Below are 6007 nucleotides of genomic sequence, written 5' to 3'. Positions count from 1 at the left end.
ATTCTCTTTCTACTTTCATGTCTTGAATTGTTTTCATTATTTCCTTCAACTGTGTGTTTGTGTTCTCATAGTGTTCACTAGGTATTTATTCATATTCTCTTTAGGCCCTTAAACATATTCATAATTTCCCTTTTCTAATTCTTTTTTCCCTTTATTTTATTTTACAATACCATTCAGTTCTACATATCAGCCACGGATTCCCTTAAAGCACTGAATGTGATTTTTATGTGTCTTAGACATGGGCTTTTGATTCTCACCAGTGCATTTATTAAACCTTCCTAGCTAGTTTTTGTTTGTGGCTCAGTCTTTCTTCTCTCATGACTTCAAGGTCTCTGTTGAGTGGCCATTTTTCTCAATACATTGTAAGATACCTGATTAGGCAGATTTTTTTAGAAGGTCTTCTATGTTCTGCTGGATTGAGAGACAATGTTTGTTGGGATCTAAGGTATATTTGGTGAAATATAGCTACTGAAAAGAAAAGGAACCTAAACAAAAGAATAGAAAGTTACAGCCAGAAGGACTGAACCTTGGTGGTCTATTGGTACAGTGACTATAGTTACTAATGATGTATATTTCAATATTGCTAAGTGATTTTAATTCATGTACCACAAGAAAATGTTAAATGACTGAGGCAGTAGATATGCTAGTTATTTGTCCACACACACATATTCATGCATACTTTTCTTTGAACATAAAACACAGTGTACCTTCATAAATTTGTATAAGTATATATCTATTTTTTTCCAAATTAAAAAAATCATAGTGGGATACATTCATTCCATTCTACTTCTTCACTGAAAATGCATTGGCATTAGGACCACAATGTATGGTATCAATCATAAACATTACAGAATCTAGAGTCACCTAAAAGATAAGGCTCTGATTACACTTGTGAGATGTATAGATTAATATTAGCCTCTGGGAATGTCTTTGAGGGATCATCTTCATTAGGTGAATTGATGTAGGAAAACCTTTTCAACTGAGGGCAAGACCACACTCTGCATAGGGATCTTGACCTGCCGAAAATGGCCAAAGTGAGCCAAGCTCTAGCATTCTTCATTTTCTGATTCTCATTTGTGGATGTGATGTGAGCAGGTATTGTCTTCCACTCTATATTAGTTGTATGCTTGACCTGTGTTCCCAAACATCTATGTGGCCAAGTAAGGGACAATGGCTCCTTAACTGGCTTTTGCTGGGTGTTTTTGTCACAGGAACAGAGACATCATACCTATGACCTGGAAATGATGTCTTCACTGATGTGGATCTTCCTGAAATGGAGTCCTGTTCTCCAGTCATGATAGAGAGGAAAATCGGACTTCATGATATCCCCACAGAACCCTGAACTAAGTGGAGCAAAGAACAATATTCAATACAAACATTGAGTTGTTCCCATGATTTTCTCTATTTTCTCATTTCAAATGAAGTCATTTTCATATGTAAGCAATTTCCTTTTCAGTTTCAAAGAATAGACTTTGCAATGTACAAGGAACCTTTAGAAGTCATTTACACATCTTCCTCTTTCCATTGCCCTCCTCTTCCTGAGTGAGAGCCTTTAGCGACACACAGTTCTTTATCTTTCCATGTATCTTCATTATTCGCCATCATGCATATTTATTCAGAAGGCATTTATAGGGCTGGAGAGAATTCTTATTGGTTAAGAGCTTTAGCTGCTCTTGCCAAGGATCTGGGTTCAATTCCCAGAATGCATGTGATGGCTCATAAAGAGACATAACTCCAGTTTCAGGGGTCCTACTCCCTCATCTCGCCTCTGAAGATACCAGGCACACACATGGTGCATGGACATGCATGCCGCCAAAACACCTGTAGAAATAAAAATAAGTAAATAAATAAAAAAGAAGACACGGGTATTATCTCTATTTCTCTACCACTATGCCATCTATGTCTATTAAAGCTAATGGATCGATAGTGTGTGTATCTTAAGTGTGTCTTGGAACAATTGTCAAAGAGTTCTCAGCTATGATTGGCTACTTCAAGTCCTTCAACCTCATCCTCTCACACAGACTCAGAAAATCTACACAGGCCCTCTTGAGAGAAGCAGCACATATAGAATCTAGGCTCCTTAAGCAGGGCAGATTTTGTTCATGGCTGTCACTCTGTATAAGGACCTCCTGTATCTTGAATGAAATAATGAACTCCTACATCTTCAGGTAACACACTGGTGACTTTAACAAAGAATAATATGTTAATGTTTTATCTGAGTTATTGAAAACCTTCCTATGTCTATCATTTGTTGTCATAGATACTGAGTAGCCACAGACACTCGTACAGAGAATAAAAGAAGATTTTATATGCTAGAACAGAAAAGTAATTTTGGTTTTGTACTGTGCCAAGATAATATGAATCTCAGACTAACAATTCTTGGGACTCCTTCCAAAATGATCCCCATGGATGAGAGTGCTGTGTCTCAGGCGCTCAAAGTCATCAGCTTCACACTTCCTCATTTCAAAGCTGGAAGCAAATTAATACTTTCAGCCAGTATGTTTATAATCCATTTTTAATCACAACCCACTGAATATAATGCACCAGGACATAGCAGGGAAACTTGATAAACAACTAAGGACTGTAGGGCATTTTATATTAACAGAGGATTTTATCATTTTACATACTGTGAGAATTACATGCTTAACTGTAATACCCCTGTCTTCACGTGTCCAATCTGAATAAACAGCAGTAAATGATATGAAGCACAATCTGAGCTTACTGAAGCTGTTACAAAGCAAAGTACAAACTTTAGCAAAGATTGAGAGCACATGACAAATTGTTAGACACTGACTGGGCCAGAGCTGCCTGTCTGTCATAGTCTTGACATTGAGATTGAAAACTTCTTTACTCCACATACTGTTTGTATCTCTCTTATGATGGTTTGTTAGCAATTCATAGATGAGATGTGAATATGCTTATCAGAAATTATTTAATATTTTATATCTGGGAAATTGATATATAACATTATATATTTAATACAAAGTAAAGGGAAAATACATAGTGATTAAATGTATATTTTGCTCTGGAATAACACTTCTGTATGCTGTGAATATGTATTACTCTCATTTGCTAATAAAAAGATGATTGGCTGATAGCTGTGCAGGAAGAAATTGAGTGGGAGAGCCAGACTAGGAGAATTCTGGGAAAAGTAAGGGCAGAGTCAGAGAGTCACTGGCAAATGCAGAGAAGAAAGTGAGAATTCTGTACTGAGAAAAGGTACCAAGCCACATGGCTAAATCCAGATAAGAATTCTGGGTTAATTTAAGTGAAAGCCTTAGTAACAAGCCTGAGCTATCAGCTGAGCATTTACAATTAATATGTCTCTGTGTGGTAATTTAGGAAGCAGTTGCCTGGTATTTCGCAGCAGGGGGTCAGGGCAGGGAATGTCCAAATATACATATATTTATTTTTAGTAATATTCTTGCCTTCATGATACAACTTTAACCTCAGATAAATAATTTGCTTTGGATAGAAAATGACATCATCTGCCTTGCAACTTGTTGATTAATGACACATTTTTGAGTGACTGTGTCCATGCATAGATTAGACTGGCTTAGAACTTGCTATGTATCCCAGGCTGACCTCAAACATATAAACCTTCTGCTTCCCCAGTTCTGCTATTAAAGATGTGAATCTCAGCTTCTTCTTCTTCTTCTTCTTCTTCTTCTTCTTCTTCTTCTTCTTCTTCTTCTTCTTCTTCTTCTTCTTCTTCTTCTTTTTCTTCTCCTCCTTCTTCACCTCCTCCTCCTCCTTCACCTCCTCCTTCTCCTTCTCCTCCTCCTCCTTCTTCTAGCTCTTCTTCCCCTTCTCCTCCTCTTCCTCCTTCTTCTTTCTGAGACAGGGTTTCTCTGTGTAGCTTTGGCATTTTTCCAAGAACTCACTCTGTAGCCTAGGTTGACCTGGAACTCAAAGAGAACCACCTGCCTCTGCCTCTCGAATGCTTGGATTAAAGGTGTACACCACCACTTCCTGGCTGAATCTCAACTTCTTGCCATGATATTTTATTAATTTATTTTTCTTTAATTTTGTACTTTACACATAATACTGGGTTTATAACTTACTTTTTATATATCCTTTCAGAGTTCACTAATCTGAAGTCCAGGCAGATTCTGTGATTTGTTATTATTATTGATTTTCATTCATAATCAAACTTTTTTCCTTTGGATGGCAGCAATCTGTGATTCTGTGGTCTATTGGTCTCTGTAAAATTATTACTTGATTTAGGATGGCTGTGTCCCTTCTGGAAAGACTTTTACCTGATCATGATGTCAGAAAGACCATTTTAATTAATTAACCCAGTTTCAATACTGGTAATTTCTAGATTACACTAGAATTTCTAGATTATACTAGAGTATGTATTTCTAGGTTGTTTTATTCCCCTTCAATTCTCCCAATTTAGAGCCCTTTTTCCATTTCCTGAAGTTGTAGAGCTAATACTTGGTAGCTTCTGCTGGGGTTAAATTTGCTTTGAGATTAATGTACCTCTGATATCAGTCTTCAATTTATGTCTCCTAGGATTTCTACAGAGCAAATATGGAATATGGGTATCTTTTTGCATCTCTGTACCCTGTTTAGCCTGGAAGAGCCCAAATATCTGAGGTACTGTTGTTCATTGTCCTTACTATAAGTGTGGCTTTGTAGATGGGAGAGAATGAACAAATATAGCCTCAGTTCCCTCTTTTTTTGACTTTTTTCTTTTTCTCTCTCCAAACCATTCTTTCTTTCATTGCATGTTTTCTTACTCTGTTTCTTTTGCTGTTGTCATTTTTTGAACATACCATTTACCCAGGACTGTCAGTCTGAGATAGCTCTCCTAATGTTTCTGCAAAAGTCACTTGATTTAAGTATGTCTTGGATTTTAACCAAAATTGCTTTTAGAACACCTAGTAGATTTCTGTTGGAGAGCTGTAAGCCAATATATTTCAGTGATTGCTCATGTTCTCTGTGATGATATTTTTGCCTGTTTATTGACACCAGTCACTCTCATGCAACTGCCCAGGCCTTTGCTTTTGTATTTGCTGACTGCTTTGCATGGACCTCTGCAGTCCAGCCCAGCTGCTCAGAATTTATAAACCAGGCCTTTGTGGTGAGAACAGAGCTGCATCAGACAGCAGGGGGAGCAAGATGGAGTCACAGATCCAGGTCCTCATGTCTCTGATCCTCTGGGTATCTGATGAGAAACTAAAAGTGTTATAATATTTTCAAAGTCACCTCTTTGTATATCAGAAATTGACAGTGTATGTCAGGGTGCAATATTTCTTACACAATAACATTCTGACAATATGACATTACAAAGTTATTAAATGACAAATTTAATCTGTTAATATATTCCATGTTTGTGTATTATGCTTCATTACTCTTCTTGATTGCAGGTGCCTGTGCAGACATCGTGATGACCCAGTCTCCATCCTCCCTGGCTGTGTCAATAGGAGAGAAGGTCACCATCAGCTGCAGGTCAAGTGAGAGTCTTTATTTAAGCTCCAATCTCAAGAACCACTTGGTCTGGTACCAGCAGAAACCAGGGCAGGCTCCTAAACTGCTGATCTACTTAGCATCCACTCAAGATACTGGGGTCCCTGATCGTTTCATAGCCAGTGGATCTGAGACAGATTTCACTCTCACCATCAGCAGTGTCCAGGCTGAAGACCTGGCAGATTATTACTGTCAGCAGTTTCACAATTATCCTCTCACAGTGCTTCAGCCTCCAACAAAAACCTCTTCTGAGAGTCTCGCCAGCTCCCCACACCACCCACAGCCCTGGACCTGCACACTTCCTCCTTCTGCCTGAGAGCCAATGTGTCTGAAATAATGATGAAAAATTTTGCAGAGCCCAGAAATAATAAAGAGTTCAATGTCTCTTACATATTTTGGTATGAAAAACTTTGTAAGTAAATTTAGGAAAGAACTGTATATTATATGACATATTTTCTGTAATCAACAAATTCTGTTGCTTGATACAAGTGGTTTACCTTTTTATAGTTTTGGAGTTCTGGTATCCAACGTA

General features: G+C 37.7%; 1 pseudogene; it reads left to right on the top strand.

Annotated features, from left to right (window-relative positions):
• Positions 1–2396: 2396 nt before the first annotated feature.
• On the top strand, positions 2397–5791 carry LOC143272226 (immunoglobulin kappa variable 4-1 pseudogene; annotated as a pseudogene).
• Positions 5792–6007: the final 216 nt, after the last annotated feature.

Source organism: Peromyscus maniculatus, chromosome 3, assembly GCF_049852395.1.
Source record: "Peromyscus maniculatus bairdii isolate BWxNUB_F1_BW_parent chromosome 3, HU_Pman_BW_mat_3.1, whole genome shotgun sequence".
Taxonomy (NCBI): domain Eukaryota; kingdom Metazoa; phylum Chordata; class Mammalia; order Rodentia; family Cricetidae; genus Peromyscus; species Peromyscus maniculatus.
Note: the sequence above shows the minus strand (reverse complement) of the source record. Positions and strands in the feature narration are given on the sequence as shown.